Consider the following 25679-nt stretch of genomic DNA (forward strand, 5'->3'; position numbering starts at 1 on the left):
AGCAAAATAGGCCACAAAATAAAAAAAGAAATAAAGAAATAAAAAGAGAGAAGGGGGAAATAGTACTATTCCTTTTGAAAGATCCACACTCGTACTCCATTACTATATTGGTACTACATACAGATTATCATTCATGCATAACTATGTGGGGACCTTTACACTATAGAACTTGGTTTGCATATTCCAATGACTAGCCTCCTCAAATGAGCTCTAGGTCTTCATGAGGAAACAAGTTGGATGCACCCCCACTAGTTCCATTGGAGAGCTTACCTTAGCTCATATGTGTATCCGTTACATGGCAATCCCTACTCCTCACATCATATCTATCATTTGGCTTTCTCTCGCCTATGGTTGTCCTAATTGATGTGAGCCTTTCGCACCTTTTTGTCTTCCTTCCCCATCATTATTCTATTTGCCATCCTAAGTGCCAATATATCTTGCTTACGCTCATCCATTGCATGAGTGATCAAAGTCGAAAGGGAGAGGATCATATTGACTTGTGCCTGACTAGTGGTCTAGGGATGAGTCAACATAATATTCCGAAGGAGACTAAGTGTGAAGTTTAGTAGACTGAGTTCTCAATTAAAAAAATATTTTATGATCTCAACCCATCTCCCACTTCTTGCATGCAAACACCATTTGGAGACATTCGAGTCACTTACAGGGAGAGCTCTTTCACCTTTATGTTCTTACCTTGCTAAATTCAATACTAGATATATACTCTTGCTTGTTATTGTCTTGACTTGAATTGCATATCTCACTTGCTTCACTTCGAAGTTCTTATATGTGTGTTTGCATGTCACCACAGAAATTATTGTGTTACCATTTATCTACTCAAGGACGAGCAAAAATTAAGCTTGGGGACGTTGATACGTCCCAAACGTATCTATAATTTTTGCTTGTTCCATGATCTTTTGGGTGACATTGTTATATGTTTTGCTACACTTTTATATCATTTTACACATATTTGGAGTAACCTACTAACTCAGCGCACCCAGTGCTAGTTTCTGTCTCCTCATGTCTATTTTGGAGGGGATTTTACCCAATTTTTCGAAGCCCCAAAAAATCCAGAATATATATATAAAACCAGCAAAACATAAGCTTCCGGATCACCGAAGAAGGGCCAGAGGGGGGCCAGGGTCCTCCCAGGTGGCCTGCTGGCGCGGCCAGGCCCTAGGCCGCGCTAGGAGGTCGCCTGGGTTGGTCCCGCCTCCTCCGGTGCCCTCCTTTGGCCTATATTTAGAGTCCCGAGAGGAAACCCTCGCAGAATATCTGGAATCACGAATTTCTCCATCGTTCCGCCGCCGTAGCGCTTCCGAGATCGAGAGCGTGAGGATTCCTCTTCCCGGCACCATGTCGGAGGGAGGATTGATCTCCGCGAGCTTCTCCACCGCCATGGACGCTTCCCGGACGTGCCGTGAGTATTCCTCCTTGGTTAGTCCTTGTGAGTTGCCCTACATGATCGAGGCATCTATGTAATTCTCTTGCTATTGCTATGCTCGGTTTGTTGGATCCGATGTTATGAGATTATGTTCAGATTGTTACGAGTTATATATTTTATTATCCTTTTATATTATGTTCATTAGTGATTCATGCATGTTCTCCGGTGCTTTTATTTCTTTGGTCAAGTAGTAGATTGTAACTCCAAGAGGGAGCGTTATGCATGATTGTGGGTTCATGCCCCTCGATGTCTAGCTTGAGTGACAGAAACATGAGACTAAGGGATGTGCTTGTTGCCACCAGGGAGAAAACAACGGTGCTTGTGAACACGGTTGCAAGGATTGTTTACCTTATGCATAGTTCGTAATGCAGTTGTCCGTTGCTTTGAGTTTACACTTTGGGTGGGGCTCGCAACTTAATACCAGAGAGATGTTCTGGATAGATATATCAAGGTGGATGATTAGTAAGTAGATGCTGATGAATAAACGGTCTACTTGTGTTCGCGTACTGCCCATTACTATTGAACCTCTAACTATCAAGTAGCATAATTAGCATTGCGGTACGATTATAATTCTGTCAATTGCCCATCTGTGATTTGTTTACCCAAGCATAGTTGTTTATCGTCTTTTGGGAGAGAGAATCACTAGTGAACGTCTTGTGACTCCGGTCCATATCACCATCATTGTTTACACCTCCATCATTTACCACTTTCATTTACTTTTCTGTTGCAATCACTATTACCTTCCCGCTTGTGTTTTGATCTTTTGCAAACTACAAGGTCGGAGAGATTGACAACCTCTGGGTACTCGATGGGAGCAAAGTTATTTGTTGTGTGTGTAGGTCCACGTCTTCTGCTAGCGCTAGGGTGGAAGACACCTACTTGTTGAGCCTAGGAGTCCTCTTGGTTCGATAAACCTTACAGTCTCTGTGTAAGGGAAATCTGCTGTTGACTACATCTCCACCTTCCACTTGGGGTAACCAATGAGGGGCGAGAAGTATATCCATCAAGTCGTCATCAGGATCTACTTCACATCATCTATTTGCAACCTGTACTTTGCTATTCTCGTTTCTATTTTATTTGCTCTTTTATTTTCAGATCTATTTTATCAAAAAACCCAAAAATACCTTGTTGCGTTTTATTTGCTATCACTCTTATTTGCATCTATCAATCTATCCTTAATTTACCCATGAGGGATTGACAAACCCTCCACGCGTTGGGTTGCGAGGATTTGTTATTTGTGTGCAGGTACCAGTTACATAATTTTGCGGATCTTCCTATTGGATTGATACCTTGGTTTCATAACTGAGGGACATACATTCTGTCGCTGTGCTACATCACCCTTTAAGCTTGGAGGGAAACCAACGCAAATCAGCGGGGAGTCAGAAACCCTAGGACTTGTTTGGGCAACAGATGTGCCATCGTCGCATTCCTTCTTAAAGGTGTTGTTTGGTGCGCGACACTTCGGAATGCTGGGGACACGGTGGTATTCTCCGGTGGGTGCAGTGATTGCGTGTCTTCTTCACTTTGTTAATCTGCCGGCGTCGGCATTTGTTTCTATTTTCTTTCTTTTGTTTTTCCTTTTGGGCTTGTTTGTGTTGCGGTCCCAGTAATCTAGATGTATCGGATGGTTGCTTTATAATATAAAGCACATGAATCCTTTATCATCTTTGTAGACAGCTATGCAATCTCTTATTTTACTTTGGTCGTGAGAAGGCCCTTACGAAAATGAAAGGAATTTGGGAGGTGTATAATGCGCTATCACTGTTGTTCCATGTCGAACCAAAGGCACGGACAATATCAAGCGAATAGCATGAGGTCTTGACTAAGGAACTTTAACTAGGGTAGGTGTCATTCACGGCTCACACTTTCCTGTATGCCTGTTGAGGAAAAGCATCACCGTGCAAGATTGTTCCATTCCTGGCCCTAGTTGTGTCTACCCCTGAGAGTCTGCAATAGTGTTTCTTCTGTGTAACCAAGTAGCACCTAGCTTATGTTTGCGTTGTCCATGAGCAGATAGCACTAATGGAGGTTTGGCCTTTTATTCCACAATTTCTTATGTTTGTAGATACATGAGTTTGCTCCACCACAAGGGCAAAGAAGTTAGGTCCCGATTAAGGTAACTGAATAGAACAACTGGCTATGCTAGAATAACTGGGCATCTCTCACAATGAGAAATCTTGGCATCTTAACAACTTGTTCATGACAAAACCCTTAGATATATAATGTATGCATTCGGGGCAACTTGTGGGGTTGATAGCTGCTGGAAGGTTACCCAGGAATTGCATGCCCTATGTCTTACTACAAATTATTGGAAGATTGTATTCTTATCGAGAATGAGAGCATTATTCCTCCAGCATCGACATTAGGAGCATCCGCATTGTTAGGGAGAAACAAGAAAGAGACTGTGTATGTGAAACATGAAGGTTTTGTGAGGACCCTATTTATTTTGTCAAGTGGCATGCAAGAGGGAGTGGACACGGCCTAAGTTTCATATTAAATATGGGGTTCATGTTCACGTTGGATTATTCAGTGCAACTATTTTCGCTTATCCGGTTAGGCTTGACTTTTTTGGACCAGTAAGATGTGGCTTTAATTTTGAAGCTCAGTAAGCTCCTATAAAATGCATAATCTTTCCCATTTTCAAATGAAGCTAGAGTTTGTATACCACTTGTTGGTGCTAGACATCTCAAATCATTTACCGCAATCTTATTATATATTACTGACCCACCGTTTTGAGCCTCACAACGAAGTACATGAAAAATATTAGGTTCATTTACTATTGGTGTAAAAGAATACACATATTTTGAAGATATTGATGTGAGACACTGTTTGTGCTTATAATAGTGCTTCCTCCGACCCACAATGCAAGACATTTTCGCAAGTTTCTTTAGCTTGGAAAAATATCTTACATTGTGGGACAGAGGGGTTATTTGTTAATGATCTAAGACTCTTCCCAATGCTCCACCTTATACGAGCGCTAAGCCTACCATGTATGGAACAAACTCAAATTACTATAAGGCCTAGTAGATAATAATACTCTGAATTATGATGCTTTATTGATCGTGGTAGAAGCCCCATATATAACAGGAATAGCTTGGCTGACAAGCCAACTGAAAGGAAATACAATCTGGACTCTAGAACAAGTTCTAATCTGGACTCTGCACCTAATTTGAATCTGAACCTAATAATTAGTCTGGACTCTGAACCTAATACGAATTTGAACCTTGACAACTACAAGAATTCTATCCACTTTTGGCTGGACGGGGGGGGGGGGGGGGGGGGGTTGTGCGACCAGAGATGGGGCCCTCCTACCATATGTGGTTCCCCACATAGCATCTCCCCCTCCCTCCACAAACAGCTCGTCCTCGAGCTGAAACGAGGGAAAACGAGCAATGCACTCATCCAATGGCTCCCATGTTGCATCATTTTCAGAAGTTCCAACCCACTGCGCAAGAACATGCTTAACACCGTGGCGAATTCTAGATCGAAGAATCTTGGTTGGCATAGGCCCCACACGACCATCCTCCATGGAGGGGAGTACAGCAGGAGTAGTTGTCAGTTCACCATGAAATGTTTTAAGGGGATTGGCATGGAACACATCATGGAGCCGAGTACCAACAGGCAGGGTGAGCCTATATGCAACAGAACCAGTGCCCTCTATGACTTGGAAAGGACAATAGAAGCAAGGAGACAACTTGTCATGCTTGTGGCCTAGTAACGATGCTGCCGCACGATGGTGAAGGCGAAGCCACACCCAATCCCCGTCGTCAAATGTCAGCTCCCGATGCTTTTCATCATAATAATGCTTTGCCCGTTGCTGTGCTAGATAGGGATGCTCTCCAACCTCACGAACGAAGTTGGCGCGATCTTGTAGGGTGGTGTCCACAACTTCTACCTTGGCCTCACCAGGAACATAGTCACAAAAACATGGCGGTTGCCTACCATAGACAATCTCGAATGGAGTGGCACAAAGAGTGGAGTGGTAGGATGCGTTGTAGCAAAATTCTGCCCATGCCAACTATTCGACCCAACACCATGGGCAATGACGAGTTAGGCAATGCAGGTACATGGCAATGATTTTGTTGACAACTTCAGTCTACCCATCACACTGTGGGTGAAAGGCTGAGCTCATGTGAAGCTGAACATCCAACAACTTGAATAATTCACACCAAAAATTGTTGGTGAAGATAGGATCTCAGTCACTAAAAATGGACTGTGGAACTACATGGAGGCGCACAATGCCCTGAAAAAATGCCTTTGCCGCAAAGGCAACCGTGTATGGATGGGACAATGGAATGAAGTGTGCATATTTGGAGAAGCAGTCAATGACCAAGAGGATCATAGACTTGCCATGCACCCTAGGCAGTGCCTCAATGAAATCCATGGATATATCACTCCAGACGGACATTGGGACCGTCACACGCTGAAGTAACCCGGTAGGCAGGAGCATTTCTGTCTTGTTGCGCTCGTACATTGCAGAAGAACGTACCAAGTCCTGAACCAATCTGCGGTCATCACGGACATGGGAAACAGGTCAGAGTCAATGAAGCGTCTTTTGGACCCCTTCTTGAGAGCATAAGCGTGTTGCAAAATCACTACTATGGAAGGGGAGGTGGGAAATGATGGGGATATGTACCTAGGATAGAGTCTTAGGCCCGACCTACATGCCCTACCTAAGGACACTACATTGGAGAACTTAAAGATTACAAGGAAGACTCCGACTGAAATCACCATGGCACATGAGTCACTCGGCAGGACATTCACTCGGAGGTTTCTTCCTCAATTTGACAGTTGCCTTTCACTCGGAAGAACCAGAAGTCAGTCGACAACATAAGATCGGAAGCCACTTCATAGAGACCAATAGGTAGGCATTCGACTGGTCGCCATAAGTAGCATTTATTACATACGTTATTAGTAATGTTCACATTTATTACCACGATCGAACCCTTGGTTGTCGGGTATTCATGAGGGGCAGCACACTCTATATAAGCCACCCCTCCCTTCTGGCACAAGGGTCCGCACCACTTATAACTCCCACATTCCACACGACAGAAACTCCCGAGCACTAAGACATAGGGTTGTTATCTCCACAAGAGGGGCCTGAATTCATACATCCGTGTGTACAATCTCGCCGTAGCTAGGACTCCACCCTCTCCTTACGTACCCCTAACCTCTACTATCAGACTCGTTCCCACGACAGTTGGCGCCCACCATGGGACACGCGTCTAAGCGACTTTCAGCGAGTTTGCAATTTTCTTTTTTGTCATGTTTTCCGGCGGCAGTTTGTTCCTCGGCCACAAGATCCGACTTGGTGCGCTCACCTTCATCGTCGACAACTCGACATGGCTTAAGGAAGCACGTCTGGACGTTGAGGCACTCCCAATCCGCGGGGCGACGCACTTCCGTGCAAGCTCATGCGGCGTTCTTCTTCGACAGTCGACGACTCCATTGTTGTTTTCCCTCCCCGTTGTTCGTCGCCGCAACCGATCTAATCACTCACTACTCCAGCATTGGTTCATCATTCATCCCTGCAACAAGTAATGGAGCATCACAAAAATGAGGAGAAAATATAAGTCTCTATTCGATGTCGCGGAGGCACTAGTCTAGCCGGCGACGGAGGGCTCCTCCGCGCAATCGCTTGCCCGATGATGATTTCCACGCTACGGAAGCACTGGCCTAGCCGTCAGTGCAGGGCTCCTCCAACAGCTTGCTTTCCCGACGGTGACCTCCACACCACGGGGTTCCCCAGCCGATCGCCTTCTCGATGGCGGCGTCCGCGCCTGGTGCTCTTCGGCCCGGTCTTGCGTTCGGCTGTGAGCTCCTTGGTGGAGGCACACCTCCCGCATGGTGCTCTCCGGTGTTGTTGGCTCGACGACGGTCCATACAGGGGAGCGCGTCCTTCCAGCGTCGCTGATACGTCTTCAACATATCTATAATTTTTGATTCTTCCATGCTATTATATTATCTGTTTTGGATGTTTTATATGCATTAATATGTTGTTTATATTATTTTTGGGACTAACCTATTAATCTAGAGCCAAGTGCCAGTTTATGTTTTTTCCATGTTTTTGAGTATTGCAAATAAGGAATATTAAATGGAGTATGAACGGAATAAAATCTCCGGAATTATTTTTCTTGGACCACAAGAAAGCCTGAAGACTTGGAGTAGGGGGCAGGGCAACTGCCGGGAGGCCACAAGCCTGCAAGGCGCGCCCTAGGGGGTGCCCTCGTGTCTTGTGGGTCCCCTGCAGGTCTCCTAACCCTATTCTTCGGCCTATAAATTCCCAAATATCCCCCCATTGCAAAAGAGAGCCACGAAAATACTTTCCCACCACCAGGAGCCTGTGTTCCCGTGAGATCCAATATGGGAGCCTTCTCCAGTAATCTGCTGGAGAGGGATTGATCACGGAGGGCATCTACATCAACTCCATTGCCCCTCTGATGATGCGTGAGTAGTTCACCATAGACCTATGGGTCCATAGCTAGTAGCTAGATGTCTGCTTCTCTCCCTTTGATCCTCAATACCATGTTCTTCATGATCTTCATGGATATCTGTCCGATGTAATACTCTTTTGCGGTGTGTTAGTCAAGATCCGATGAATTGTGAGTTTATGTTCAGATTATCTATGAATATTATTTGAATCTCTTCTGAATTCTTATATGCATGATTTCATATCTTAGCAAGTCTCTTTGAGTTATTGGTTTGGTTTGTCCAACTAGATTGGTAATTCTTGCAATGGGAGAAGTGCTTGGTTTTGGGTTCAATCTTGCGGTGTCCTCACCCAGTAACATAGTAGGGGTAGCGAGGCACGTATTGTATTGTTGCCATCGAGGATAAAAAGATGGGGTTTTCAACATATTGCTTAAGTTATCCCTCTGCATCATATCATCTTACTTAATGCGTTACACTATTCTTCGGGAACTTAGTACTCTAGATGCATGGAGGAGTCGGTCGATGTGTGGAGTAATAGTAGTACATGCAGAATCGTTTTGGTCTACTTGACATGGACGTGACACCTATATGAATAATCATTGCCTTAGATATCTTCATAATTATTCTCTTTTCTATCAACTGCTCGACAGTAATTTGTTCACCCACCGTATTATTTTCCTTTATGAAAAAGCCTTTAGTGAAACCTATGGCCCCCGGGTCTATTTTCCATATTATACTTTTAGATCAATAAGCCAAAAATACCAAAAATATCTTGCTGCAATTTATTTACTTTTATTTCCGCAATCTTTTATATCTATCTCTATCGGATCTCATCCTTGCAAATAACTTTGAAGGGATTGACAACCCCTTTTTAGCGTTGGGTGCAAATAAGCAATAACTTTGATTATTTGTGTAGGTACTGCGATCGGGCCCTTTCTTGTTCCTCCTACTGGCTTGATACCTTGGTTCTCAACAAACTGAGGGAAATATTTATCTACTTCGTTGCATCACCCTTTCCTCTTCAAGGGAAAACCAATGCAAGTTGAAGAGGTAGCAAGAAGGATTTCTGGCGCCGTTGCCGGAGAGGATGCATAGAAAGATCAAACCTACCAAGTACCCATCACAAACTCATATCTTGCATTTACTTTATTTGCCATTTGCCTCTCGTTTTCCTCTCCCCCACTTCTAAAATGAATTTCAGAAAATACCAAAAAGATTTGCCTTTTTATTCGCCCTTTTTACGTTCGTCTTTTCGTTTGCTCGCTTGTGTGCTAGATTGCTTGCTTTGTCACGATGGCTCAAGAGAATACCAAGTTATGTGATTTTTCCACTACTAATAATAGTGATTTTATTAGTACTACAATTGCTCCCGCCGCTAGTGCGGAATCCTGTGAAATTAATGCCGCTTTGCTCAATCTTGTTATGAAAGAACAATTTTTTGGCCTTCCTAGTGAAGATGCCGCATCCCATCTAAATACTTTCGTTGAGTTGTGTGATATGCAAAATAAGAAAGATGTGCATAATTAAATTTTTAAACTGAAGCTATTTCTTTCTCACTACGAGATCGTCCCAAAACTTGGTTTTCATCTTTACCTAAAAATAGTATTGATTCATGGAATAAGTGTAAAGATGCTTTCATTTCCAAGTACTTTCCGCCCGCTAAAATTATCTCCCTTAGGAATGATATGATGACTTTGAAGCAACTTGATCATGAGCATGTTGCACAATCTTGGGAGAGGATGAAACTAATGATTAGGAATTGCCCCGCGTATGGTTTGAGTTTATGGATGATTATACAATTTTTTATGCGGGATTGAATTTTGCTTAGAAATCTTTTAGATTCCACAACAGGTGGTACTTTTATGGAAATCACATTAGGAGAAGCTACTGAACTCCTAGATAATATTATGGAAAATTACTCTCAATGGCATATCAAAAGATCTCCTACTAGTAAAAAAGTGCACCCTATTGAAGAAATAAAACATTTGAGTGGAAAGATGGATGAATTAATGAAATTTTTTGCTAGTAAGAGTGCTCCTATTGATCCCAATGATATGCCTTTGTATTCTTTGATTGGAAATAATAATGAATCTATGGATGTGAATTTTTTTGGTAGGAACAATTTTGGCAATAACGCGTATAGAGGTAATTTCAATCCTAGGCCGTTTCCTAGTAATTCCTCTAACAATTATGGTAATTCCTACAACAATTCTTATGGAAATTATGATAAGATGCCCTCTGATCTTGAGAATAATATTATAGAATTCATTAGCTCGCAAAAGGGTTTCAATGCTATAATTGAAGAAAAATTGCTCAAGATCGATGATTTGGCTAGGAACGCTGATAGAATTTCTCTTGAGATTGATTCTTTGAAAATTAGATCTATTCCACCCAAGCATGATATTAATGAGTCTTTACAAACTATGAGAATTTCAATTGATGAGTGTAAGGAAAGAACCGCTAGAATATGTGCTGAGCGTGAATGGCTTGAAAAGGTGTTTTGTCGTGATAATAATGATGAAGATATTAAAGTGATTGAGGTGACACCTATTGAATCTTTGTTTTCTAGTATAAATCTTAAAAAAATGGGACAGGAGATGATTCAACTTTAGTTAAAAGGCGTCCCAATGATCTGGAGTTTATAGATCTTAAAGATAAGATTAAGAAAAGTGGGATGGAATAGGTCAAAACTTTAAATAACAATGAGCCCACTCTTTTGGATTTCAAGGACTTTAATTACGATAGTTGCTCTTTGATTGATTGTGTTTCCTTGTTGCAATCCATGTTGAATTCTCCGCATGCTTATAATCAAAATAAAGCTTTTACTAAACACATTGTGGATGCTATGATGAAATCTTTTCAAGAAAAACTTGAGTTGAAAATTTCTATACCTAGAAAGCTTTATGATGACTCGGAGCCTACTATTAAGATTAAAGTTAAAGATTATGAGCGCCATGCTTTGTGTGATTTGGGTGCTAGCGTTTCCACTATCCCATAAACTTTATGTGATGTGCTAGGATTCCGTGAATTTGATGATTGCTCTTTAAATTTGCATCTAGCAGATTCTACAATCAAGAAACCTACGGGAAGGATTAATGATGTTATTATTGTTTCAAATAGGAATTATGTGCCCGTAGATTTCATTGTTCTTGAGATAGATTGCAATCCTACATGTCCTATTATTCTTGGTAAACCTTTGCTTAGAATGATTGGAGAAATTATTGATATGAAAGAAGGAAATATTAGATTCCAATTTCCATTAAGGAAAGGAATGGAGAACTTTCCTTGAAATAAAAGAAGATTACCTTATGAATCTATTATAAGAGCTACTTATGGATTGCATACCAAAGATGGCAATACCTAGATCTATTGCATTATGCCTAGCTAGGGGCGTTAAACAACAACACTTGTTGGGAGGCAACCCAATTTTATTTTTATGCTTTTGCTTTTGATTCTGTTTTTGAGTGTTGAACACATTATTACCTCTATAATAATTGTGTTTTCTTGTTTTAGTTAGTGTTTGAGGCAAGTAAGACTTTTGGGATGGTCTACTGTATTTGCAAGTTGATTTTGCTGAAAAACAGAAACTTTCGCTCTCAGCCCAGTAATTTTGTAAATTCACTGGAACGTGATTTTGATATGAATTTTTTACACGAGATTTAATTACAAATTTCCCACATATTCCTAAGTGTTAAGAATTTTTGGAGTTACATAAGTATTCGAAGTAAACAGATTGCTATAAACTGTTGACAAATTCTGTTTTCTTTGTGTTGTTTGCTTATTTTAATGAATCTATGGATTGTATCGGGGGGTCTGAACCATGGAGAAGTTGGAATACAGTAAATATTACATAAATAAAAACAAATAATGAGTTCACAACAGTACCTAAAGTGGTGATTTATTTTGCTTATACTAACAGATCTCATGAGTTTTCTGTTGAGTTTTGTGTTGTGAAGTTTTCAAGTTTTGGGTAAAGATTTGATGGACTACGGAATATGGAGTGGCAAGAGCCTAAGATTTGGGATGCCCAAGGAACCGCAAGCCATATTGAAGGATACCAATGAGCATAAGCTTGGGTATGCCCCGGAAGGAATCCCCTCTTTCGTCTTCAATCCATCGGTAAATTTACTTGAGGCTATATTTTTATTCACCACATGATATGTGTTTTGCTTGGTGCATCTTGTATGATATGAGACTTTACTTTTTATTTTGCCACAATCATACTTGCTGCACACATCTTTTGAGAGACACACGCTGAAACGTGAATTTATTAGAATACTCTTTGTGCTTCGCTTATATCTTTTGAGCTAGGCAATGTTGCTCTAGCTCTTCACTTATATCTTTTAGAGCACGGCGGTGTTTTATTTTATAGAAATTATAAAACTCTTGTACCTCACTTGTATTATTTTGAGAGTTCCTTGAACAACATGGTAATTGCTTTAGGTTAAGAATTTAGTCCTAATATAATGGGCATCCAAGAGGGATATAATAAAAACTGTCATATTAATTGCATTGAATATGATGAGAAGTTTGATTCCTTGCATATAGTTTTGAGAGATGAAGATGGTAATATGAGGGTCATGCTAGTAACTAATTGTGAATTAGAATAAATACTTATGTTAAAGCTTGTGATTCTTGTAGCATGCATGTATGGTGAACCGTTATGTGATGAAGTTGGAGCATGATTTGTTTAATGATTGTCAACCTTTGTGTGGAGGTCGGGATCGCACGATGGTTAACTCCTACTAACCCTTCCCATAGGAGCATGCGTCTAATACTTTGCTTCGATAACTAATAGGCTTTTGCAATAAGTATTTGAGTTCTTTATGACTAATGTTGAGTTCATGCATTATACACACTCTCACCCTTCCACTTTTGCTAGCCTCTCTAGTACGGTGCAACTCTCGCCGGTACATTAAACCCACCTTTCTCAAAACAGCCACCATATATTTTACTCAAAACAGACACCATACCTACCTATTATAGCATTTACATAGCCATTCCGAGATATGTTGCCATCCAACACCACCGTCCCATTTTTATGACACGCACCATCACTTCCATATTGCCTATAGGGTCATATTTTGTTCTAGATATCGAGTTGTAATCTTTGAGTTGTAAGTAAATAAAAGCGTGATGATTTGCATTATTAGAGCATTGTACCATGTGAGAAAAGGATGACGGAAGCTATGATTCCCTCACAAGTTGGGATGAGTCTCTGGACTTTACAACAACAAAGAAGAGAGGCCAGCGAAACCCATAAAAAATAGGTCAAAGAAGCCCACCAAAAAAAGAAAAAATATATAATGAGAGAAAGTGAGAAGGGACAATGCTACTATATTTTTCCACACTTGTGCTTCAAAGTAGCACCATGTTCTTCATAGAGAGTCTCCAATTTTGTCACTTTCATATGACTAGTGGAATTACATCTTTTGCACAACCACTTAGTTTCCTTTTTGAGCTCGAATACACTTATAGATCTAGTGCATTTGTTGCATGACAATCCCTACTCACTCACATTGATATCTATTGATGGGCATCTCCATAGCCCGTTGATATGCCTAGTTGATGTGTGACTATCTTCTTCTTCTTTTTTGCAACTTCCACCATACTCTATTCCACCTATAGTGCTATATCCACGGCTCACGCTCATGTATTGCGTGAGAGTTGAAAAGGTTTGAGAACATAAAAAGTGTGAAACAATTGCTTGATTTTCATCGGGTTGTGCATGGTTTAGATACTTTGTGTGGTGGAGCATAGCCAGACCATATGATTTTGTAGGGATAACTTTCTAAGACCATGTTATTTTGAAAGGAAGCAATTACTTTATTAGTATACTTGAAGTATTATTGTTTTATGTCAATATTAGACTTTTTGTGAATCTTATGGATCTGAATATTCACGCCACAATAGATAATATTACATGGCTAAATATGTTAGGTAGCATTCCACATAAAAAATCTGTTTTTATCATTTACCTACTCGAGGACAAACAGGAATTAAGCTTGGGGATGCTTGATACGTCTCCAATGTATCTATAATTTTTTATTATTTCATGCTATTATATTATGTGTTTTGGATGTTTTATATGAATTAATATGTTGTTTTATATTATTTTTGGGACAAACCTATTAATCTAGAGCCTAGTGTCAGTTTCTGTTTTTTTCATGTTTTTGAGTATTGCAGATAAGGAATATTAAACGGAGTCCACACGGAATAAAGTCTCTGAAATGATTTTTCTTGGACTAGAAGAAACCCAGAAGACTTGGAGTAGGGGGCAGGGAACCTGCCGAGAGGCCACAAGCCTGCAAGGCGCGCCCTAGGGGGACGCCCCTGGCTTGTGGGTCCCCTGCAAGTCTCCTAATCCTATTCTTCGGCCTATAAATTCCAAAATATCCCCCATCGCAAAAGAGAGCCACGAAAATACTTTTCTGCCGCCGGGAGCCTCTGTTCCCATGAGATCCAATCTGAGAGCCTTTTCCGGTAATCTGTCGGAGAGGGAATTGATCACGGAGGGCATCTACACCAACTCCATTGCCCCTCCAATGATGCGTGAGTAGTTCACCACAGACCTATGGGTCCATAGCTAGTAGCTAGATGGCTACTTCAATCTCTTTGATCTTTAATACCATGTTCTTCATGATCTTCATGGAGATCTATCTGACGTAATACTCTTTTGCAGTGTGTTTGTCGAGATCCGATGAATTGTGAGTTTATGTTCAGATTATCTATGAATATTATTTGAATCTCTTCTGAATTCTTATATGCATGATTTCATATCTTAGCAAGTCTCTTCGAGTTATCTGTTTAGTTTGGCCAACTAGATTGGTAATTATTTCAATGGGAGAAGTGCTTAGTTTTGGGTTCAATCTTGCGGTGTCCTCACCCAGTGACATAGTAGGGGTATGATGCACGTATTGTATTGTTGCCATCGAGGATAAAAATATGGGGTTTTCATCATATTGCTTGAGTTTATCCCTCCACATCATGTCATCTTACTTAATGCGTTACTCTGTTCTTCATGAACTTAATACTCTAGATGCACGCACGAGTCGCTTGATGTGTGGAGTAATAGTAGTAGATGCAGAATCATTTCGGTCTACTTGACACGGACGTGATGCCTATATGCATAATCATTGCTTTAGATATCTTCATAATTATTCGCTTTTCTATCAATTGCTCGATAGTAATTTGTTCACCCATCGTATTATTTTCCTTTATGAGAGAAGCCTCTAGTGAAACCTATGGCCCCCGGGTCTATTTTCCATAATATAATTTTAGATCTATAAACCAAAAATAGCTTGGTGCAATATATTTACTTTTGTTTCCGCAATCTTTTATATCTATCTGTATCAGATCTCATCCTTGCAAATAAATCTGAAGGGATTGACAACCCCTTTTTAGCGTTGGGTGCAAGAGTTTGATTATTTGTGTAGGTACTACAACTGGGTCCTTGCTTCTTCCTCCTACTGGATTGATACCTTGGTTCTCAAAAAACCGAGGGAAATACTTATCTTCGCTCCATCACCCTTTCCTCTTCAAGGGAAAACAAATGCAATCTCAAGAGGTAGCATTCGCTTGCACAAGCATGTCATGCGTTCAGATTTTGGACGGTGGCTTGCTGGATCTCAGGGTTGGGTGGCTAGAATACGATGACTTCCCCGGTAACTCGGACCCCTTGACGTGGCATGGACGACGAGGCCGACCACGACCTAGTGCACAATCACGCATGGGCGCCGACGCCGCTCGCTTGCCCTGAGACGTGCTCGATGGCCCATCGTCGCGCTCGTCCGCCATGCGACAAGCTCGCCGATGCCGCCCTGCGACGCGCTTGCTTGGTGCCACATCGCGATGCGCTCCCTGGCCCTCGCTTGCATTGCCAGCAGCACGCGCTACCCGGCTTCCTGGGTCTCATTCACTTGCATCACCTACATCGGACGGTACATTGCTTGCTATCCCAAGCGCATAATGAGGCCCTCATAATCCTTCGTAAAGAGGGTTGGTGGTTTCATCCATTTAACCATGTCATTAAGTGCCTCATCAGGTAAGCATTTCCTGCGTGAGTTAAGTGTACACGCATGCATGCATAACCAACCGTCATCATGGTCATGAGGCTGCCCGTAATGGGAGTATCATAGGTAGTATCATGCATGCCAACTAGGCAATTTCGATGAGGTGGAATAGAATTAAATGAAGAAAGAGAGGGTTGAGTATCATATCATGATACCGTATCATATTAAATGATGTACTACTATGTGTCTTGCATGACAATAAATGAACTATCTTATGATACAAACATATGATACTATGCATTACGGATGTGGTATCATAGACTAGTATCATATGCATGATACTAGTATACGATACTACCATTACAACCAGCCTCATAGGTCATGTGTTAACTGTCCGTCATCATGCATAACCGGGCCATCAGTGGTCTTTAATCCTTGCAAGCTACATCCGCATAGGGACTCTTTAGTCCATCAAAAGATATTTGTAGCTATGCTTGCTACTAACTTGCAGGTCACTCGTGTGTCATCGTCTCGAGACAACAGTTTACTCGGACAGACTTTCCATTCAAGCTACTAACACGATGACACACAGATGAAATTTGCATTCAGACAACCAACATGGAGGATCACTCGGACGCTCCGTGTACCGCCACTCCAAGTGGCACATCTACATCACTTAGACGTTTCACTAGTCGCCACTTCGAGAGGCACGTCCCCATCATTCAGACGCACCGCGCGTCGCCACCCCATGGGATGCATATTCAACACTCGGCTGCCTCGCGCGACGTCGGTCCATGAGTCGTCACTCGGCCGCTCCGTGCATCGCCACTCGGTGAGACAATCTTTATCACTCGGCTGCCACGCGCGTCGCCACTCAGTGAGGCACATCTTCATCGCTCGGCCGCTCCGCCTGTCGCCGCTCCATGATGCATGTATTCATCACTCATTCGCTCCGTGCATCACCACTCAGTGATGCACGTCTTCATCACTCGGCCACGCTATCGGTTGGACACGTCTTCACCACACAGCCGCTCATGCACTGTCAGACAGCTAAGTCATTCTTCACCACAACATTCCATTGTGTTAAATAGTCATTTTTGCATTCCCGAGCATCACGTAAGTCACGCTTTACGTTTACTCGGAGGCAACGCCACCGAGTGTGCCTCCGTGCTCGGATGTTTAATTCCATGTCGGGACAGTACACTTCCGCTTCATTTGGGTCTAGTACTCAAAGGAGTTCAGTCGGATCCTTCACTCTTTTAAACTCTTGTTGGTTTTGAACCAGCAATCACCTGGCACACTCAGCGGGTGCAAATGGGTGTTATTTACACAAATCACTTCAACAAACTAATATTACTTTGAGAAACTTTTACGTTGGCTTGTGCTATTTTTCGTACACACGTTACACTGTCACTTGGACGCCCCGCGCGTCGTTATCCCACTGGATGCGTCTACATCGCTTGGCCGTCCAGCGTGTCGCCACTCGATTGGACGTGTCTCCATCACTCAACCGTCTCGCGCGTCGGCACTCCGCTCAGCATGTCTTCATCACTCGACGGTCTCGCGCGCCGGCACTCTGCCGAGCACGTCTTCATCACTCGATCATGTCGCGTGCCGTCACTCCGTCGAGCACGTCGTCATCACTCGGCCGTCTTGCGTGCCGTCACTTCGCCGAGCGCGTCTTCATCACATGGCTGCCTCGCGCGCTGCCACTTAGCTGGATGCCTCTTCATCACTGGTACGTCTCGCATGATGTCACTCCATCAAGCACGTCTCCATCACTTGGCCACCCAGCGCGTCTCCACTCAGTCGAGCACGTCTTCATCACATAGCCACCCAGCGCGTCGCCGCTCGGTTGGACTCGTCTCCATCACTCGCCCGCCTCGTGCACCATCACTCCACCGAGCGGGTCTTCATCACATGGCCGCGCCCGCGCGTCGCCACTCTACTGGATGTGGCCACGTCACTTGGCCGCCTAGCGCACCGCCGCTCGGTTGGACACATCTCCATCACTCGGCCGCCTCTTGCTCCGAAACTCCGCCGAGTGCTCTTCATCACACGTCCACCCCTGGTGTCGCCACTCAGCTGGGTGCGTCTTCATCACTCAGATGCCTCATGCATCACCACTCTGTGCGTCACGTATTCATCATAAACCATCTCGTGCGCCATAGCTCAGTTGAACACATCTACACCACAACCCCCAGTGGGTGACCGGCTTAGTTGCGAACCTGACTTCGCCTAAGTAAAAAAATCTCCCGAGTGACGATCACTCCTCTCACTCGACGGCTAAGCCGCGAACAAGTTTTTGTCTAAGTTAAAAACCCTGCCGAGTGAATAGAATCCTATTCACTCGGGAACTTCGTTGTGAACGAGTCTTCGTCTAAGTTAGAAACTCTCTCGAGTGACGATCGCACTACTCCGAATACGGACACGCTCCACACTCGGGAACTTAGCTACGAACCTGGCTTCGCCTAAGTTAAAAAAAACTCCGAGTGCGCACATGCTCCACACTCGGGAACTTAGCTGCGAATCTGTATCGCCTAAGTTAAAACTACTTCGAGTACGGATATTCTCCACACTCGGGAACTTAGTTGTGACTTCGTATCGCCTAAGTTAAAACTACTTCGAGTATGGACATGCTCCACACTCGGGGGCTTAGCTGTGAACCTGACTTCGCCTAAGTAAAAAACTACTCCGAGTACGGACACGCTCCACACTCGGGAAATTAGTTGCGACTCTGTATCGCCTAAGTTAAAACTACTTCGAGTACGGACGTGATCCACAGTCGGGAACTTAGCTGTGACTCTGTATCGCCTAAGTTAAAACTATTTCGAGTACGGACATGCTCCACACTCGGGGGCTTAGCTGCGCCTGACTTCGCCTAAGTAAAAAACTACTTCGTGTACGGACATGCTCCACACTCCGGAATTTAGATGCGACTCCATATCGCCTAAGTTAAAACTACTTCGAGTACGGACATGCTCCACACTCGGGAACTTAGCTGCGACTCTGTATCGCCTAAGTTAAAACTACTTCGAGTACGGACATGCTCCACACTCGGGGGCTTAGCTGCGAACCCAACTTTGTCTAAGTAAAAAACTACTCCGAGTACGGACAAGCTCCACCCTTGAGAACTTAGTTGTGACTCCGTATCACCGAAGTTAAAAAATACTCCGAGTACGGACATGTTCCACACTCGGGGGCTTAGCTGCGAACCAGTCTTCGCCTAAGTTTAAAAAACACTCCGAGTGGTGAGTGACCCTCTCACTTGGGGACTTAGCCGCGAACAAGTTTTTGCCTAAGTTAAAAATCTTGCCGAGTTAATAGCATCCTATTCACTCAGGAACTTAGCTAAGAACCAGTCTTCGTCTAAGTTAAAAACTCACCATGTGGTGAGCGATCCTCTCACTCGGGGGCTTAGCTGCAAACCAGTCTTAGCCTAAGTTTAAAAAACACTCTGAGTGGTGAGCAACCCTCTCACTCTGGAACTTAATTGTGAACAAGTTTTCGCCTAAGTTACAAATCATGCCGAGTGAATAGCATCCTATTCACTCAGAAACTTAGTTGCGAACCAGTCTTCGTCTAAACTTAAAACTTCTCCCGAGTGACGAGCATTCCTCTCACTCAGGGGCTTAGCCGCGAACAAGTTTTCGCCTAAGTTAAAAAACATGTCGAGTGAATAACATCTTATTTACTCGAGAACTTAGTTGCGAACCAGTCTTCGTCTAAGTTAAAAGATCTCCCGAGTGACGAGAACTCCTCTCACTCGAGGGCTTAGCCGCCAACAAGTTTTTGCCTAAGTTAAAAACTCTACTGAGTTAATAGCATCCTATTCACTCAGGAACTTAGCTGTGAACCAGTCTTCGTCTAAGTTAGAAACTCTCCCGAGTGACGAGTGCTCCTCTCACTCGAGGCCTTAGCCGCGAGTCAGACTTCGCTTAAGTTAAAGGCTATTCCGAGTGACATGCAACATTTTCACTCACAAACTTAGTTGCGAACCAGTTTTCCCCCAAGTTCAAAATTCTTCCGAGTAATGAGCATCAATCTCACTCAGAAACCAAACATACAAAATTGTCTCTATTAGACCCCCGCCGATGCAAGAACTCGACGGCTGTCTCGAGGACTACACCCTATGGGTGCACTCAGCATGCCCCCACTGGACCTACTATCACTCGACCAGATCCGGCCTGTCAAGTGCCAAGTGACTATCAAATCAAATCTAAGACCCGTGTCGATGTCACCACCATTCGATAGTGGTCTCGGAGACTACCCCCTAGTGGGTGCACTCAGCGTGCTCCCACTGGACCAGAAACCACTCGACTAAGACCTGATCTACTCGAGGAGAAAACAAGCAAGTATGCACCAAAAGAAAACACCGAGTGGGTGTAGAGTCAAAATGGATAGGAATTCAATCAGAAATGAACTTCCAATCGCACATACTTGGACGCATTTCAAGACAGAATTGATCAGGGTGAATGACAAAGACTCCAATCGACGCATACTTCTGTGAAGCCCTAAAATGCATTTGAAATTTGTCTGTCTTATCAGAATCTGCATCGACCCTTTTCAGTCGAATCCCGACCCATTCGGGGGCTAATGATGGGGATATGTACCTAGGATAGAGTCTTAAGCCTGACCTACAAGCCCTACCCAAGGACACTACATTGGAGAACCTAAAGATTACAAGGAAGACTCCGACTGAAATCACCATGGCGCATGAGTCACTCGACAGGACATCCACTCAGAGGTTTCTCCCTCCATTCGACATTTGCCTTTCAGTCGGAAGAACCAGAAGTCGGTGACCGTAGAAGATCATAAGCCATTCCAGGGAGGCAAAAAAGCAGCCATTTGACTGGCCGCCATAAGTAGCATTTACTACATACGTTATCAGTAATGTTCACCTTTATTACCACGATCGAACCCTTGGTTGTCGGGTATTCATGAGGGGCAGTGCACACTATATAAGTCACCCCTCCCCTCTGGCACAAGGGTTCGCACCCCTTGTAACTCACACATTCTACATGATAGAAGCTCCCGAGCACTGGGACGTAGGGCTGGTATCTCCACGAGAGGGGCCTAAACTCATACATCCGTGTGTACAATCTCGTTGTAGCTAGTACTCTTCCCTCTCCTTACATACCCCTAACCTCTACTGTCAGACTCGTTCCCATGACAGGAAAGGCATGCACCCGACGTCCATGAAGAATCAAGTTTTCAACACAACTCCAGGGGTGGTCGCGATTACCGGTGCCGATTTTATCACGAAGGGAGGTCAACTCGGGGGAAGCATTGAGCTCACACCTTAGGTCATCACAAATGGTGAAAAGTGGCAGCAAGAGAGCACAAAGCATAGGCATTGCATCGGCATCACGATGAGAGAGGGCGTCAGCGATGATGTTGAGGTGGCCCGGGCGAAACTGGATAGTGAAGTCGAAGCCAAACAATTTGCTCACCCATTGGTCTTGAGGGATTGTTGAAAGCTGCTGCTCAAGGAGAAACTTCAAGTTGTAGTGGTCGGTGCGTACTGTGAAGGCACAACCCCAAAGATATGGCCGCCAATGACATATAGCCTGAACCAATCCAATGAGTTCCCGCTCATGGACAACAACCTTGGTATGGCATGGAGCAATGGGTCGATTGTAAAAGGCTAAGGGGCCCGCACCTTGGTGAAGAACGACGCCAAAGCCAGCCCTGGAAGCGCCACACTCAACAATGAAGGGATTGTCAAAGTCCGCCATCTGGAGCACCGAGTCTTCACCAAGGGCATGCTTGAGTGCCTGGAAGGCATCTTCTACCTCGGGACACCATCGAAATCCCTCCTTGCTGAGTAGGCATGTGAGAGGAGCAGCGAGCATCCCGAAGTCCTTGATGAACTCGCGATAATAGTCGTCCAGTCCCAAGAATCCGTGCAGCGCTCGGACCGAATGAGGAATAGGCTAGTCAGCAACCGTGTGCACATTATCCTTATCCATGGGCACCCCATCAGCGTTAATGACATGACCCAGGTAGGCCATGGAGGACTCACAAAAGTAGTACTTTTTGTGCTTCAGTAAGAGGGACTACTGGTGCATGACCTGGAAGACAACACAATGGTGATGCAGGTGCTCCGACTAGGATGATCTGTAAATTAAGATGTCATGAAAGGAAACAAGGACAAATTTGCGCAAAAATGGGCGCAAGATGGCGCAAGATGTCATTCATCGAAGCCCGAAAGGTTGCTCGAGTGTTGGTTAAGCCAAAGGGCATAACCAAGAACTCATAGTGGCCATCATGTGTGCGAAATGCCATCTTAGCAATGTCATCAGGGTGCATCCGTACCTGATGATACCCAGAGTGTAGGTCAAGCTTGGTGAAGAACCTAGAGCCACGAAGTTCATCCAGTAGCTCGTCAATGACATGAATTGGGAACTTGTCCTTCGTCGTATGATCATTCAACACCCAATAGTCAACAGAAAAGCACCAGGAGGCGTCCCGCTTCTTGATGAGGAGGACGGGTGAAGAGAAGGCCGAGTCACTAGGGCGGATGATGCCTTTAGCCAACATCCCGGTGCACTCGAGCTCGAGCTCGTCCTTTTGAAGTTGCACATAGCGGTATGGGCGGACGGCAACTGGCGTGGTGTTAGGTAGAAGCCAAATGTGGTGGTCGCGAGAGCATCCTGGAGGCAACATGGTCGGAGTGGAAAAGAGGCCAGGAAACTCGTCGAGCATGTCACCCATGAGGCCAGAGTCCTCGCTCGTGATCGTATGGACAGCAGGCAAGGTGGGCAATACCAAACCGTTCCATGTGACTTTGGAACCAGCAAGGACAATAGTCACGTTGTGGCGAACAAATCCCACAAAATTGGTCCAAGGGAATGGAGCCAGTCGACACAAAGGATTAGGTCAAAGCCGCTGAGTGGAAGTGTGAACCAGTCAACCTAGAAGTGGCGGTTGTCGATGTTGATGGATATGCCACGACATTGACCAGCAGTAACAAGCGTGCCCACGTTGGACACCATGACCCATAACCTAGGACAAGTTTCTCGAGTTAAACCGAGTGCATCGACGATGACTGAGTCGATGAAACTATGTGTCGAACCTGTGTCCAGTAAGGCAGAGAATGTATGAGTGTCGATGACAACACGTAGCTGTATGGTGTGAGTCACATGAATAATCCAAAGCACAACGATAGAATGAAGCGAGATGTGTGGCGTCTCTGGTTCAGCCTCCAAAGGTGCATCCTCAGGTGCAAAATCATCGAGCTCGATGAAGAACAAGCATGCACAACGATGACCTGGGACATACTGCTCATCGCAGTTGTAGTAGAGACCTTGGCGGTGGCATTAAGCCATCTCGGTGGGCGTGAAGCGGTGCGTGGCGCCAGGAGGAGCCGGTGTAAGGGTAGCAGTTGCTGCAGGAACACCTTGTGGCACGGGACGTGCAACAGGCAGCAAGGTTGTTCCCCGTGCCCAATACGTTGACGCACGGGAACATGTCGGGGGCACGACTGGTGGGAACGGATGGCATTGATCATATGCCTTAGAGAGGGAGACTGTCATGTGAAGGTACACTAGTTGATGAAGCTCGACGTCGTCTTTGAGGCCTTCAAGAAGTCTGATTGTCTATAGGAAACGTTGCGGGGCTCAGCTTAAGGGTTCGCTGGTCATGCACAACATGGCCATAAATTGCTGGTGTAATCTGCAATGGTAGAGGTGAATGGAAGCCAAGCCAACTCGCCCAAGGGGTTGCGTGTACATGTTGGAAATATGGCCTACAAGCAATAATAAAATAGTTATTATTATATTCCTGTTTCAAGATAATTGTTTATTATCCATGCTATAATTGTATGAAACGCAAATGTATGTGTGGATATATAGACAAAACAATGTCCCTAGTGAGCCTCTAGTTGAATAGCCCGTTGATCAAATATGGTTAAGGTTTCCTGACCATGGACAAGTGTTGTCAGTTGATAACGGGATCACATCATTAGGAGAATGATGTGATGGACAAGACCCAAACAATAAACGTAGCATGTGACCATGTCATTTTGTTGCTATTGTTTTCTACATGTCAAGTATACATTTCTATGACCATGAGATCATGTAACTCACTGACACTGGAGGAATGCCTTGTGTGTATCAAACGTCACAACGTAACTGGGTGACTATAAAGGTGATCTACATGTATCTCCGAGGGTGTCCGATGAGTTAGCATGGATCAAGACTGGGATTTGTCACTCCATATGACGGAGAGGTATCTCGAGGCCCACTCGGTAATACATCATCACAAACAAGCATTGCAAGCAATGTGACTAAATAGTTTGCCACGGGATCTTGTATTATGGGACGAGTAAAGAGACCTGCCGGTAACGAGATTGAAATAGGTATGGAGATACCGACGATCGAATCTCGGGCAAGTAACATACCGAAGGACAAAGGGAATGATATATGAGATTAACTGAATCCTTGACACAGAGGTTCAACCGATAAGATCTTCGTAGAATATGTAGGATCCAATATGGGCATCCAGGTCCCGCTATTGGATATTGATCGGAGAGTGTCTCGGTCATGTCTACATAGTTCTCGAACCCGCATGGCCTGCACACTTAAGGTTCGGTGAAATTTCGATAGTATTGAGTTATGTATGTTGGTGACCAAAAGTTTTTTGGAGTCCGAGATGAGATCCTGGACTTCACAAGGAGCTCCAGAATGGTCCGGAGGTATAGCTCCAGAATGGTTCGGGCATTACCGGTAAAGTACCGGGAGTGACGAATGGGTTCCGAGGTTTTACTGGGAGGGGCCACTCACCCGGGAGAGGACCTAACAGGCCTATGGGTGGCGCCCCAGCACTTAGTGGGCTGATGAGGCCATCCCAATAACCTATTTCGGCCAAAGGCAAAAATAAAAGGAAAAGGAAAAAAGGAAGGAGGTGGACAAGTGGGAAGGTAGTCCTCCAGCCAACCGAATTGGAGGAGGACTCCTCCCCTTGGCTCGGATGAAGCCCTCCTACTTTGAGTAGGAGGCAAGGGAACCCTCTCTCTTGTTCCTCCTATATATAGTGGAGGTTTTCAGGGCAAACTACACCAGAAAAATCCATGTGTTGCCCTCTTTTCCACATATCGTCTTCCTCGTCTAGATTAGTCCCGGGTAGCTTGGCGAAGCCCTGCTGGATAAGTTCACCACCACCACCACCATGTCGTCGTGCTCCCCGGGAACTCATCTACCTCTCCTCCCCACTTGCTGGATCAAGAAGGCAGAGATCGTCATCGAGTTGTACGTGTGCGGAACGCGGAGGTGCCATCCGTTTGGTGCTAGATCAGGACAGAGTTCATGGGAAGCTTGCGATTCGTACCGCGAAGACGTTCGACTACATCAACCACATTTCTTAATGCTTCCCGCTTAGCGATCTAGAAGGGTATGTGGATTCGATCTCCCCTCTCGTAGATGATCATCATCATGATAGGTTTTGAGTGTGCGTAGGATTTTTTCCCATGCAACATTCCCCAACAGTGGCATCATGAGCTAGGTTCATGCGTAGATGATATCTCGAGCAGAACACAAAAGAGTTTGTGCTTGTTGATGATCAATTTGCTTCCCTCCTTAGTCTTTTCTTGATTCGGCGGTATTGTTGGCTTGAAGCGGTCCGGATCAACATTACTCGTACACTTACAAGAGACCGGTTTTATCGACTAACATGCAACTTGTTGCATAAAGATGACTAGCGGGTGTCAGTTTCTTCAACTTTAGTTGAATCGGATTTGACTGAGGCGGTCCTTGGAGAAGGTTAAATAGCAATTTGCATATCACCGTTGTGGC

General features: G+C 44.3%; 1 pseudogene; it reads right to left on the reverse strand.

The window, feature by feature from the left end:
• The window catches only part of LOC123441558, a 77048-nt pseudogene extending 54494 nt beyond the window's left edge, over positions 1-22554 (reverse strand).
• Between the last annotated feature and the right edge of the window lie 3125 nt (positions 22555-25679).

This window comes from Hordeum vulgare, chromosome 3H (assembly GCF_904849725.1).
Source record: "Hordeum vulgare subsp. vulgare chromosome 3H, MorexV3_pseudomolecules_assembly, whole genome shotgun sequence".
Taxonomy (NCBI): domain Eukaryota; kingdom Viridiplantae; phylum Streptophyta; class Magnoliopsida; order Poales; family Poaceae; genus Hordeum; species Hordeum vulgare.